The 15,463-nt window shown below is 40.3% G+C and overlaps 1 protein-coding gene and 1 pseudogene across 1 annotated transcript in view; one reads left to right on the plus strand and one right to left on the minus strand.

The window, feature by feature from the left end:
• MID1 (midline 1) overlaps window positions 1-15,463 on the minus strand; it is a 582,697-nt gene that overhangs the window by 442,639 nt on the left and 124,595 nt on the right. The gene's annotated exons all lie outside the window — the stretch shown is intronic.
• On the plus strand, window positions 11,592-11,710 carry LOC111741726 (annotated as a pseudogene).

Genomic DNA, 15,463 nt, shown 5'->3' on the forward strand with positions numbered 1-15,463 from the left:
AAAAAAAAAAGAAAGAAAGAAAGAAAAGAAAAAGAAAAATTCAATGTAGAAAAATTCCAGAAACGCTAAAGTAAAAATTCTTATGTTTAGAAAAAAAATGACACAAAAAAAATAAGTGAATCCATTTTAGGAATAGTAATAGAAAAACCAAGTAGTAGCAATGCCAATGGCTACATCGCCGTTTAGGGCACACTCACAGGCTTCACTCCATGATTGTGAAGAGATGACCCTCTTTCTAGAAGACGTTGATGAGATCACACTTGGAAAAATGTAGACAGGTCCAGGCATTTCATTAAAGAGAAAATGGGAAAAAAATGTCCAAAAAAGATTGGAAAGCCTTCATAGTCACTGGCATGCATTCAGAGGCGCACAGCCAGAAAGAAGGCCGGGGAAGCTAATGGTTGGAGAATGATTTAAAAAGCCCCAAGATCTGTAACAAGATGGGATAAATGAAAACTACAAAGGACATGCCAAAGTGTTTGAATAAGAGCACTGCGAATACTGTAGAAGGAAGAGCTATAGGCTGTTATCTACCTGGAGATTTGAAAACATAAAATAGAATGAAATTTGGAAAATACGTATTTAAGCCAAATTTTCCCACCAGAGTTATAGAATAGAAATATTCTTTTTGAAGCCTCTTCCAGTGATTCCAGAAAATGTTTCCAAGAACGTATTTACAATTATTTAACACTTGACAGTTTTCAAGGTACATTTGGACACTCCATTCCAATTTGATCACTGAGGCAAGCAGGAAAATACAATTATCCCCATTTTGTAGATGAAGAGACAGAGGTTCAGAGAAGTTAGTAGTAATTAGCTGGTAAGTGGTGGTAAAAAGCCCAAGCTTTAGGGATCTAAATTCCAATTATTCAAATTCTGGTCTGACCATTGAGTAATTTAAGAGAGAACTTACTCTGAACATCTACTTCTTTGTAGACTCAAAGAATGTTACACTTAGAGAACTTCTGGCTAGATGTTAGATTTACCTGGAGTGATTTTTTTTTAACGTAGCAATGCCTGGGTGTCACCCCAAATCAATTAAATACAAATTTCTGGTAGTGGGATTCAGACATCATTGATTTATACATGTTTAAAGGTACTACCAAAGTGCAGAATCACTGATCAGTACGGAGGTCGGCAAATGTTCTCTGTAAAGGGCCAGATAGTAAATATTTGAGGCTTTGCTGGCCATATGGTCTCTGTCACAACAACTCAGCTCAGCTGTTGCATAGTGAAAGCAGCCATACACAGTATGTAAACAAATGGGCATGACCGTATTACAATAAAATCTTTCCTTACAAAAACAGGTGATGGGCTAGATTTGGCCTAAGAGCCATGGTTTGTCAAGGCCTGATCTAGTAAAACCCTTTTTTGGGGAGAGAAGCCTGGAGATGTTAAATATTTTCCCCAAGTCTTCATTGTTCGTCAGTAACAAATTCCAGGCTGAGGTTCTGCTCCTCTGCCCTCTGGCCTAACACGGCCCCACTACCAGCTCTGTCTTGGACTTCAAACCATGACCTTGGACGCGCTATGCTTCACTTTCCACAAGCTTAAACCTTCCTCTCAGAATAACATATCGATCGCTTAGTGGGAAGAGGGCTGCCTTTGCACACAAAGAGCAGTGGTTTTGAGGCCCAGCTCTCCCACTTACTAGCAGGAATTGTTAGTAAACCACACAACATGGATCCCCTTCATTTCTTGCTAAGGGATCTCTATTTCATTCAAACATCCCTCACTCCTGTGCCATCATGTGTTTCATGCTAGGGAGGCTGAACCTATTTTCAGCTCCTCCTGTGGACCTGACTGATCTGGAGTAATATATTAGTCCTCTCACCAGTGGCTGGATGGAGAATGGGTATGCGACCTTATTATACTCAATGGGAGATGACAGGAGGTCAGGTAAGGGCTTCTGGGGAAGGTCGCCTTTTGAGAGGGCAACAGGAGAGACTGTCTCTCCTCTTTCTCTGGAAAGCAATGTGTCTGTTGGTGATCCCGGGAACCTCTTCTGCCATCTTACCTGAAGTTAAACCAATCATCAAGATGACCTAGGCAAGCGATGTTGAGAACCTGGATCCTCGATGACATCTTTAAGTCACAGAATCAACTACCCTGAACATGCTCTGACTCTGAACGTTTCCTTATGTGAGCTGATCCCTCTCTTTGTGGTTTAAGGCAGCTCGATTGGGAATGTCTTGATTGTCAACACGCACTACTGAAGCCTTTTATCTGATGCTACTTCCTGGATGCATTTTTCTCCAATCTCTTTAAACATCAGTTTTCAAATCAAATTAATCTTTCAAAATACAAAAAAAAAAAAAAAAAAAAAAACCTTTCTAGATTCAAACAAGCACATCTGCTAAGGGTGAGAAGTCTTGCAGTTTAAAAAAAAAAAAAAAAAAAAAAAAAAAAGCATAATGTAGTTGTAGTGCTACATTTGGTAACCTGACACTTCAAAAGGAAAGTAAACAGTCGGGCATTTTCAAGATTTTAGAAGAGAAATGTCCTTTATTAACAAATTTCTGCAGGCAAACCTCACAGCTGGATGGTTATACCCAGAGACAATATCCACTAATCCTTGGGGAAAACAATGTCTTTGGAGCTCAGACCACTTGAATGCACACATATTTGCCAATCTTGCACACAATTCAAGGAATTCTGTCTTTAATCCATCATTTCTAATTACAATCAAATGTTCACCAGAGCAACCAAACAAATGAGAGAAACCTGAACACATAGCTTCAAAATAATATAGGTTATGAATGATTTCTCTCACTTTCGTGGGTGAACTCCCTGTACTTATTCATCCCACAAATATTTACTGAGCTCCCACTATGTGCTAGGTGTAGGGAATGTAAAAATAAAAAGGCTAAAATCAATCCCTTAAGGTGATCAGAGGCTATAAGTGCAATCCAATAGAACTTTCTGCAGTGATGAAAATGTTCTATATCTGTACTGTCAGATATAGCAGCCACTAGCCACCTGTGGCTAATGAGTACTTCAATGTGGTTAGTGCGACTTAGGGACAAAATTCTGTATTTAATTTTAATTAATTTAAAATTTTCATAGCCACATGTACCTAGTGGCTACCATATTGAACAGCCCAAGTCTAGACGGTGAAGTAGAAAAGAAAATCAAAGGTGATGACATACTGTGATCAAAGCAGGAAAAAAAAAAGATGCACGTGGCCCTAGGAAGTAGGTCTCCAAGGGAGAGCACTCCAGCCTGGGGCTAGAAGGCAGGGTAAGAAATGACATTCAGAGAAAGTTGACCTTGAATCAAGTCAGTGAATCACTACGTCTTTCTGCTTCTAATGTCGAAAACTCATATTAGGATATTCTTTTTCAGGAAATCATCAATCTAACCATCGCCCATTCACTACATTCATTAGTTCACTTCATACCTTTATTTCCTTGCATCAAGCATATGCATCGCATACATGTTTAGATCTTTCCTGAATCACTGGCTCCACATTTGATCGGGAAGGATTTATACTAAACAGTTGTGTGTGAAATATGTAATACAAAAACACTTATTTGAATTGGATATCTGCTAAATTGCTGCTGAGTGCAAACTACCAAAATAATTTTATTTGATTCTACTCTATGCGTGTTTTTCTCTCTCATCTATTCTAACGATTGTTTTTCAAATTACTATTCAAAACACCTACGGACAAAATTATATCTGTAGTTCTATAAACAGCAAGTGTGTGGAAATTCATTTTTCTTTCTGTCACTTCAAAGTTCACTGAGACAGTCATTTCTGATCCTTGAGCTCTTTCTGAAGCCATGAGACCCACTTGCCTTCTGGATTAGCACAAAGTGTCGACCTTTGTGAATTGACTGTTGGTCCTATCACATCCTCCATGTTTCGTAAACATAACCTTCTATCTTTCTCCAAGGCGAGGAACTGGGAATATCTGAGTTTCTGAGTTCAGTGGGCTTCAGAAGACAAATGGGTGCAAGATGAAGAGGACAGATGGGAGTTAGGACACTGCTGCCTGATGAGCAGAATCACTGGGAGGCTCTGACGGTAAGGAAACGGAGAGTTAATAGGTGTTGGAAGTCAGCGGACAGCAGGAGTGAAAAAGCCTGAGGCAGAAGTGAAGAGACAACTGTAGATAGAACTGTTAGCTCAAAACCACACTGAATGCTGGAGGACAGAGAGGGCCACGGCTTGACAGTGGGAGACTGAGCGAATGATGCAGTCGCTGGTATAAAAAATGTGGAAGAAGAGATGGCTTCTTTTAGGGGTGGGTGGAATTCTGTTGGATTTTAGGAGCAGTGCGCTGTGGAAAATGCAGATTTGGAGGCCGGTGATATAGAATTCAGAGACATTCCTGAGAGAGGCAAGAGAGATGAGGAGAGGGAAGTAAGGCACGAGAGACTAGATAGGGAGCCCCCATAGAGGTGAAACCCCTTAGAGGTTCCACATCTTCGAAGGGGCATGTGAGACCCTGAGGAAGGTATTCAATGAAACGACTGGAGCAGCGGGAGACCTGGGATGGAGGCGGGTGAGGAACCACAGGTCTGTGATTCCCACGGGACGGTGGGCAATGTTCCAAGAGTGCCTTACTCCAGGAGAGGAAGCGTAACGCAATGCTTCAGACCTCTGATGCCATTTAACCTGGTTCGGAAACGCGACTCCGCCACTTCCTGGGCACGTGGCCTTGGACAAGTCACATTGTCTTTCTGTGCCAGTTTTCTTCTGTTTAAAATAGCAATAGCGACAGTGCCTTGAGCGTAACGTTATGAGGATTAAGTAAGCTCATGCCTGGAACGTATGTAATATGTGGAAGAGGTGGGAGAAAGCAGGTGATAATTCAGAGCCAGAGATCTTCATGACCGGACAACTCTGAGTGACGGTGGTGGCAGGGACAGGCATCAGAGGTAAGGCAGAGATGCAGGCCCGTGAAGTGCTGGAGGCCAAGCAAGTGGCAGAGAGTGTGCTGGAAATGTTCTCGATATGAATGCTGAGGTAAAGGAGCAAAGGAGAGTGAAGATGAGAAACAGTGAAAGAGACATCGTCAGTCTTCCTTGGAGAAGACCGTTGACATTCAAAACTCTAACATCGATTATTGAGGAAATATGCCAGTCTCTGTGGTCAGCAGTTTACGTATCTTTACCTCATCTTCTGCTCACGACGATCCCACAAAGTCAACGTTTTCCTGCTCCTTAGAAAAGAGAAACTGGCACTCGGGTGGTCTGTGGACAATGGCGAAGCTGCCACACACAGGATGTGAAAAGGGACGGGTCTAACTACAGCTACGATAGGGAAGATAACAGTACAGGCGAGAGGCCGGACCTCCACAGCGGAGTAACTGTTGAGCTGAGATGCCCATGGGGAGGAGAAGGTGAAGAAGACAGAGGAGAAGGCAACTCTGCAAGACCGAAGGATAGTCAACATCGGTTTCCATGGTTACAAAATGAAGAGAACCAATTGGTCTCCATCACGTCTCTGTTATTGCACTTACTCACTGAACTGAGAAAGCCTTTCGCCCTTCACTTTTTCTGGAGAATAGCCTAATCATTCAGGTTGGGTTGAGTGTCTGAGAATGTTTTATGTAGCCTTCTTACTTCCTAGCCTGAACACTTATTCCCCATGTAATAGTTCCATATTCCTTTTGGAATGTGTAGCGTGATATCCCTCCCTCCCTGCTAGCAACCTGTCTTCAATGATATATACCATTTCATCCCTTTAGCAATTGGGAAATGCGTTTCTGGAAGCCAGTCTCCTGGCAATTGATGCATCATTTTTCCATTAAAGAGAGTACTCATGCATTTACTGAGAATTTCAGGCTTAAAGTGCTTGGTAATGATCTCTGGTTGCTTGTCAAGCAGAATTTCTATCTGAACATGAAAATACAACGTTAATATGATTTGCAACCCTTGCGCTGGGTTCCTAATTTCCTCTGCATCACAGAGTGATTTTTCTCCATGCTTAAAATCCATTACAGGTGCGCATTGCATTTGGTCTCCCTTGGAGGTACATCTTCTAAGTCTGACACAGGAAAAAGTTAAAAGTGTTCTAAATGAGTAATCCCCCCACCCCACAATCTTTTAACTCTGATTTATTCCTCAGCTGAAGGTATTCATCACTAGTCGAGCTAAAATAAACTAACTCTTCTGACATATAATTAAATTATTGGCAGAAATAAAATCTAAAATTCCTCCAGAGTACTTCATATAAACATTAGCAGAATAATTGAGTTGAGGTAAAATATTTTGTTGAAAGCCCAAAAAAGGGGGAAAAAGGGGGAGGGGGGGTAGCCACCTGAAGGAATTTGTTTCCCCAATCTTTGACAATGCTTAATTTTTTTCATGATAATTACATGTGTGTAATTATTACATGTGTGTAAAAAATTTCATGGGTGTATAAAAATCCTCTTTTCTTTCAACTCTTCTTTGCCTCCCTTCCTTTTCCATATCTTTACCAAAACCCGGAAATAAAAACATTTAGGACAATGTTTAAACTCTTAGCTAAATGATAGCCTCTCAAGACCTGGCTAAAAGTAATTATGCATTTACTTAGTATTCACAGCTTCTAAGTTAAAACTCAAGAAAGGGGGAGTTATATTTTCATTCCGTCTATCTGATTTTCCTTTTAGTTGGCCCAAGAACACTAAAGTATCCCCAAAACAGTATAGCGAGGGCACATTCAGTATAGAGAGAACAGTGATTTCTAAACCCCCAATTAAATAGCGGCACGGGCGCGCGTGCGCACTCACACGTATGCGCCCTCTGCCCTCCTCCTCTCCCCTCCCCTCTTCCCACTAAATCGCTCCGCACTTTGGCCCAATGGAGATCTTGTAAAGGATGACTTCAGTTCTGTTTTGCTTGGGAGTTTGTCCTGTATTTCTGTCACTTGAAATTCCAAAATGATATGGTCATTTCGGAAGCCAGAATGGCAGTGTTCAAACCACATGGAAAAATTTTAAGCCAACGTTTTGGGGGTTCACCACAGAGTGAACAATAAGTCAATACAACAGTAGGTCATGAGGCAATAATTTTTTTCCTTTAAGATTTTATGGTATCATTTTCATATTTATTTCTAAATTTTAAAAATTCTCTTAACCACTCTCTCCTCTTTTCTACTGAGCAGCAATTTTAAAATTATCTGGTGGTTGAATAAACCTCCCTTATTTTTCTCACACTCCTTTCAATTGTGCCAGTATTTTTTAGGCCACTCGCCTTTCTGAATAAGTAAAAAAAGAAAAGTTGGACTTGGAATAGGAGAATCTGGGATCAACCTCAACCCTGCCATTTATCAGCCACATGTACCTTGGCTGGTCCTACAGTTCCCCTTAGCCCAGTGGGCTTATCTGCACAACAAGGACATAAATACCTACTGCACAAATAGAGGAGTCAAAAAAATTGTAGTTTGTAAAGAAGCTTTTTAAGGGTTCCAATGCTGCACGTAGGTATTTTTTATTCAGACATGTCTCCATGATGAGTAATATTAGGCAAGAGAATGTACTGGCCTTCCCCATCCAGGAAGACAGGGCCCTGTTTCACACATGGGCACTCGGCGCTGCAAGGACGAACGTCTTCCCAACCTGATCACCAGAAAGACCTTCCTTCTCAACATTCAGAACTCCCCTGGGCCCGGTGCCCAGAAGATGACCCCACTCCTACCGTTTCGGAGCTCACGGTCTACTGATAACATCTCCCTACAGTGTCACATCCTCTCATCTCTCTGCCCCTTACCCTTAAATTAAGGCTGTACTTTCCTTTCTGACCTTTCTAAAGGAAGGGAAGCTGCTCCTTGCCACACCTGCCATGACCTGGGGATGGGGCAAGAGTGACTGGGAGGCAACAGAATATTCCCTGCTCTCCTCTGCAGCTTCTAGGTTCCTGCCTCGCTATCGACATAAAATAATATTCCTAGTTGTTAAGTCTTTTGCCATAAGCTTACCCATCTCTCCTTTGCCATTCACTGTTGCTTCATTCCGGGACACTTTCTCAGGTCCTTAAAGACAATGAGCATCCCCCACAGTCTTCCCTTTCAGGCCATTGGCCTCCAAGGTTCTAACAACCCTACTGAAGCCCTTTCTGACACCACACCTCACAGATCCTTGTCCTTTAGGGCAGGGGTCCCCAACCCTGGGCTGTCAATGGGTACTGGTTCAGGGCCTGTTGGGAACCCGGCCGCACCGCAGGAGGTGAGCAGCGGGTGAATGAGCGAGCGAAGCTTCATCTGATTTTACAGCCACTCCCCAGCGCTAGCATCACCGCCTCAGCTCTGCCTCAGATCATCAGGCGTCAGATTTTCATAGGAGCACCCGTCCCTGGTGCTATAAAGGTTGTGGACCGCTACTTTAGGGCACTAAGACTCATTTATTTGGCACTTCTTCTTTGAGGAAGCAGCACAATACACGATCATTTATTGCTACCAGGACCTCAAAGTGTGAGAGCCCTCTAATAGACCACAACCTCATGTCCTTTCAACTCTTTCAAATCCTAATTCCTTCTACATCTCCTGCCCCATAATGACATCCACTTCCTTGACTCCTCCCTGCTTTCCCAGTGGATCACCCACTGTGGTTACATGAACAATGTCCCCCCTCCAAAGGTGTCTATGTCCTAACTCTGGAACCTGTGAATATGTGACCTTAGATGGCAAAGAGACTTGCAGATGTGATTAAGTTAAGGATCTTGAGACGGAGAGAGGTTTCTGGATTATGCTGGTAGGCCTGATGCAATCACGAACATCCTTATAAGAGAGAAGCAGGAGGATCAAAGTTAGCCAAGGCGATATGAGGATGGAAGCAGAGATTGGACCGATGCAGCCATGAGCTAAGTAATGTCCGCAGCCTCTAAAAAATGGAAGAAGCAGCCAGTTCCCTTGGAGCCTCCAGAGGAATCATCCCTAAAGACGTCATGATCTCAGCCCAGGGGAACTCATTTTGGACTTCTGACCTCCAGAAGTGTAAGATAATAAATTAGCTTTATTTAATCTACTGAGTTTGTGGTAATTTGCTACAGCAGCGATAAGAAACTAATACACCACCCATGCAGCTGAATTGCTTGTTGACCCAGTTCTGAGAGTACCAATAGTTGATAATTTCAGTTTTGCCCTTATCTTCACCCAAGAATTCCTCTTTTAGGGGACTTTTCTGGATCCCCAACTTGCCAATCCTCAACCTTGATTGACTTCTGTCTCAGTAATGAACTTTTTCATTCCTGCTCTACAGTTTCTAAGTGATGTTGGAGCAAATCCCAAACTAGTTTTTCGGGATCGTTTATTAATCTCTGGATTTTAGGATTTTTTTTTCTTTAGGATTTCTCATTAGTGGCTTAATAGTAGATGTTACAGATATTTCTATTCTGCGTGGGATCCCAACCCAGCTCCAAACGCTTCCCTCTTGGATGAACCCATCTTTCCTGAGAAGATTGGGATTGCCTACGGCCTTTCAACTTCTCTTCTATATTTAGCTCCTTCTTCTTCTTCCCTCGTCTCAAAATCGGTGCTCTTTCTCCTTAAATCCACACCCTCTCCATGTCACCTCAATCCGTGCCATCCCAAATAGTCCTCAGCCTCGCTCTACCCATTAGCTTCTGTCATCGGGGCATGTAAGCAGGGGTCGTAAGCTCCACTCCTTGTACAGGGAAGAACCATCTGGGCCATCTAGGATAAATCATTCTTTAAATTTTTCCTGAAAATCTCCAGAGCTAGAAATCCATATCTTCTCTTATTTCTTCTTACAGTGTTTCCTTGCCTTAACTATTAAGAAGTTCTCAAGTGAGGGAGAACAGTCCATCGTTCTGCCTTTTAGAGACGCACAGGAAAGATGATAGCTATAATGACATTAATAAGAATTCTCCAAGATTGTGGCGATTGCAAATATTGTATACCATTGTCTTCATAAATATAAAATGATTCCTTGTCTTGTTTTAGAAAATAGAGTCACTCTTCCCACACGTCCCAAAGAATTGTGTATTTTATGTAATAGACACTAACTAAATGTTTATTGAATAAATGGTCAAAGCAGCTCATTGAAATGGAAATTTTCCATGAGCTGATCATCAAGGGCCATGGAACTTTTACACCAAATAGCTCGACCTGCCTCCAGGTAAGAATCTCTCCATCTATGTCTCTATAAGCTGGCTACAAAATATTATTTTCATCAGTGTATAACCTTTATCATATGGCTTCCCATTGTGGAAAACAGAATTATGTGCCTTCTATTGCTGACTCTAAAATATTCTTGTTATAGGTTTCAAAAACCTCACATAATAGTTCCAATAATTTCTGCTGGCAACTGAAGCCCATGGATGAAGAGAAAGCAGCATAAAAGAGAAAAGTTATTTTTAAAAAAAAACTGACTCTACATAGATGTTAGAGATGTCAACATTTTTGGGGAAAAGAATCTTGCTTATTTTAAAATGTCTAAAATTATTCTAGCCAAATAAATAGAGAACCAAGTTCCTACAAAAATATAATCCTTGTGGAAAAGATACAGATTTTTCATATAGCTATTTACTTTTTGCTCAAATTAATTGCATGTGTATGTAAAGTATACAGACCTATATTTTAAAAACATATTAAATATATTAACCTCAAAATTTGTATTTTTAACCTATGAATTTACATATATGTGAAATGGTACCAGAATATATTTAAAATCCCAGTTTATGAAAATATTTTAAAGAAATTTAAATAAGAGGAACAATACAGAGTAAAGAAAGTACATGTATAAGTCAGACTGATCTGGATTTGAATCTTCATCACCCACTATATAATATTTAACAAGTTCAATCCCATTAATACCAAAAATTGGGTATAATAAATTCAGAAAATATGAATGAATGATAAACATCATTCAGTAGGTTTAATATCCAACTATTTGATATCAAGAAGCCTTCAAAATATTTCAACCATGGTTATAAATAGAAGAGGAAAGATAATTGTTCAGGAGATGTACAACCATCTGTAAAATCATTCCTAGTAAAACCCTAACATAACAGAAAAATGAATTGAAATGAATAGGCCAATAGAGCCATAGATATAAAAGACAGATTATTGATATATTTGCCTTAAAATAATTGGGGCTAAAAATGATGATAATTGATATATTCGCCTTAAAATAATTGGGGCTAAAAATGAAATGTTTCTAAAGTGAAGCGTGGGTACATTTTAACATTTGAACTCTGCGATCATTATCATATGCTCTTTGAAGAGAGAAAAATAGGTATATAATTTGGAAATAAAGAACTGACATAACAAATTCGGAAAATAATAACTTAGTTATCATCGTCCAGAGCTATCGTGGGGCTTAAATGAATCAGCCTCTCCAAAAACATGGGTTTCTCTTCTTCCTTCTGTTCAAGAACTGTGTCTAATTCTTTATTCCCCAAGAGTGCCCAACACAAGACTTTGAACAAAGTAGACATTCGATGTTTGTTAAGTAAATCGATGTCTTGAAAATCATTTGACAATGTACATTATCTGTTTTCCTCCACACTGAGAAACTCCCCCCGCCCCAAATCAATCAACTTAATCATTTCCTTTCACATAAGAAATGCATCTCAATTTCTTTCAGAGAACCTTACATGCTGAGTTTCTAAGAGTTTCTTTTAAATTGTTTGCCTTATGTCTATGGCCATGCCGCCCTGAATAAGCCTAATCCCGTCTGATCTCGGAAGCTAAGCAGGGTCAGGCCTAGTTAGTCCTTGGATGGGAGACCACCTAGGAAGACCAGGTGCTGTAGGTGTAAAAAATAAAAAATGTGGGATTGTAAGCTGACAAGGTTCTTGCAATCTATGAGGTCAACTAAGGGTTGCCTTGCCTAAAAAAAAAAAAAAAATTATTTGTCTTATATGGGGCTCGGCAACCATGTGGCTTAAAAGAAAAGAGATACCACAATTTAAGCAAAAGAAAAGCACATTATTTTAGTCATGTTATTCCTGCAGAAGATTTCATACACTTGACCTTTGATGAACATGTCATCTCTCCTGTCCAAAGAGATATTCTTGATTCTATTCCAGCACGGGTTTCCTAAGACAAGAACCAGAGCATGAAAAAAAGAGTCCAGTCAAGGAAGGGGGACTGGGAACCTGTCACCCCTTTTCCTTGGTGTTCCTTCCTCCCCTGCAGGCACCGTCTCTGGGATTTGGGCAGGGACAAATTTGGAAGGGGACAGCGCACTCCCAAGTATTGAGGGCAGACCATGAGCAGGGACTCCACGAACATCATCGGCTCTCATCCTTCCCACATCGCTGGCGAGAGCCCTCCTCCGTTTTACAAAAGAGAGACATCTGGGGTTTCAAGCAGTCTCAATAATTCACACGCCCATGTCACGCGAACAGTAAGGACTAGACCTAGTTTTTTAAAGATATCATTTATATACCATAAAATTCACGCTTTTAAAGTAAAATTCAGTGGTTTACAGTCGATTTTAATGACGTGCAACCATCGGTATTATCTAATTTGAGAATATGTTCATCCTTCTAAAAAGAAATCCCATCCCCATTAGCAGTCACTTCTTACCTCCGGCGCTAAGCAACCACTAATGTACCTTCTGTTTCTGTGGATTTGCCTATCCTGTACTTTTCACATAAATAGAATCATATAGCATATGGTCCTTGGTGATTGGTTTCTTTCACTTAGCATATTGTTTTCAAGGTTCATCCATGTCATAGCATATATCAGTATTTTCTTTTTTTTTTGGCTGAATAATATTCTATTATAAGAAAAATATAAAATATTATACTGTTAGACAAAAATATTTATGGTGGTAACATTCAAATATCATGTTACAACATGATACATATGAAAAAAGGAAATACCAGTTTTCAACTATCAGACTGGCTAAAACCTAAAAGTCTTACAATACTCCATGCTAGTGAGACCATAGGAAACCACCACTCAAGTATTGCTGGGGCAAGGATGATGAACTGGTTGATTCTTTATTGAGAGCGATCGGGTACTATCTATTAAAATTATAAATTCACCTTCTGGAAATTCATTCTATAGATACATCAGCACATATGTGAAATAATGCATTTGTTTCGATATCATTTGTTGCAGTAAAAGACAGGAAACCACCTTAAAGTCCACTAACGGTGAACTGATTAAATAAAAAATGATACATCCACACACTGGAATGCTCTAAAGCTGTAAAAAAAGAATGTGGAAGTTCTATACATACCAATAAGGAAAGTTCTGTAAGATTTAGTCATACCTGAAAGAACAAGGTGAAGAACATTCTCTACGGAAGGGTATTTTTTTAAAAGCAAAAAATAAAGTAGAATGTATATATGTATCCTTTATTTATACATATAAAGAAACTCTGGAAGGGTAACAAGAAGCTAACAATAGTGCTTACCTACTTGGTGGAAGAGGTGAGAACCTTATGACTGGAAAATGAGTTGGGAAAGACTTTTGGCTGCACGTATATACCTATGCTGTGGCAGGCAAAATTCTAAAATGTCTCTCCAAGCTTCCTGTCTCCTGCTTACATATCAAACACTAACCTTCATACTGCTGTGAAGGGACTTTGCTGATGAGATTAAGGTTGCAAATCAGCCGATCGTAAAGTAGGGAGATTTTCCTGGGATATTGTGGGTGGCCCCGATGGAATCACATGAGCCCTTAAAAGCATGAGGGGAAGGCAGAGGAGTCAGAGAGATGAGGGAAGGGGTGAGAGTCGTGTTGCTGGAGGGGGCCATGGAGAGAGCACAGAAAGAATGCAGGCAGCTGTCAGGGCAAAGAGTCTTCCAACCGACAGCCATCAAGGACATGCAGACCCCAGTTCTACAACCACAAGGAATCAAGTTGGCCAGCCAACAACCTGAATGAGCTTGAAAGCAGATTCTCCCCACAGCCTTCTGAGAAGAGCCAGGCGGCTGACACCTCAATTTCAGCCTCGTGAGCCCCTAATCAGCGAAACCAGCCAAGCCAAGTTGGACTTGTGACTTCTGACACAGCTTTGAGATTTTGTGCTGTTTTAAGCTGTGATGTTTGTAGTGATATGTGACAGCAGCAATAGGAAACAAATGACTCTATTATTTGTCTTTTTATTAGAAAGATTTAAAGTTAACGAAAATCCAAATAGACCTAAGATGGTTGAAAATGAGGTTAATCTTCGAGGAGCATAACTGTCTAGTCAAAAGTTTGTGGTAAGTTGTTCTTGTTTGTTTGTTTGCTTTTTGGTGCTTACATCTAAACATTTTTAGGCTGAAAATGGCAATTTTGATTAAAAAAAAATTCCCTGGGCAGCAAGTCTGCCCTGCAAAATTTGAATGGCAGGCTCAGTTTGCCAAGGCTCTTGGTCTCCTAAATCTAGTCTTCTTTAAAGACTAAAATGCCAGGATATAAACACAGTTTCTTTCATTCTTAGAAAGTTAGTTAAAACTGTTAAAATTAAATTGATAGACACTGAAGAGACAGACACTTGGCTGAAAAGAGAATGTTTGCCTTGTCTAATTGAAGTGTCTAAAGGTTAAGCCTGCACTTTGTCTAACCTTTAACTACATGATTCTTCCCTTTGGTATTGGGTATGTTCCAGAGCTTTGCTAAAGAAGTTTATTGTTCTTACATGGGGAAAAATGATCAAATAAATGATCTTTAATACAGAATTAAGATGAAAATTCTAAGGACGCCATCTCTCTTTATTAACATTTAGCTCTTTATAGCTAAAAACTTTTTATGAAAACAAAAACCTTCCAAAATTAACTACCTTCTGTGAGAAAAAGCAAAAATATATTTCCTTTCTAATGTGTGGGGAAAAAGTTAAATTAATCTCACTGTTGAGAAAAATCTACCAATTAATCTCATTGTTAGGTAAAGTCTACTTCTTTTCAAAACCATCTCTCCTCTTCTAAGACCTACGTCCATTTCTTGCTACTCACCGCTGGGCAATGCCTATTTCGGTGGTTCTCAACTGGGATAATTTTTCCCACTAGGGCACCGTTGGCAACATCTGGAGATAGTTTCAGTTGTCACAGTTTGGGGGGATACTGTTGGCGCCTAGTGGGCAGAGGCCAGGGATGCTGCTAAACATCCTATTGTGCACAGGACAACAGAGAATTGTCTGGCTCCCAAATGTCGATAGTGCCAAGAATGAGATACCCTGGTCTAGATGGATTTAGAAGAATGGATCAGTTATAAATAAAGATGCGAGGTTCTCTATTTAGGAGAAGTAGTGAAAGCCATGTTAGTACAGGATTGTTACGGAAGGAAGGATGGAAGGCAAGCAGGGAGGGAGGAAGAAAGAAGTTCCTTTTTTGAAAGCTTCTCGGTAACTGAATTGGGTATAAATTTAAATTTATTAAAAGAAATTTAAAAAGTCCAGTCCCTCAATCACACTGGCCACATTTCAAGGGTCAATAGTCACGCATGTCACATGACTACCAGGTGGAAGCATGGATTCAGATAATAGTCCTGGTACACAGATAACATTTAATACGTGGGAAGAAAGGGAGAGAGGAAGAGAGAAAGTTGGCAAACGCCCACATTAAGGAAA

The sequence above is a fragment of the Pteropus vampyrus genome, unplaced genomic scaffold (genome assembly GCF_000151845.1).
Source record: "Pteropus vampyrus isolate Shadow unplaced genomic scaffold, Pvam_2.0 Scaffold81, whole genome shotgun sequence".
In the NCBI taxonomy this organism is placed as follows: Eukaryota; Metazoa; Chordata; class Mammalia; order Chiroptera; family Pteropodidae; genus Pteropus; species Pteropus vampyrus.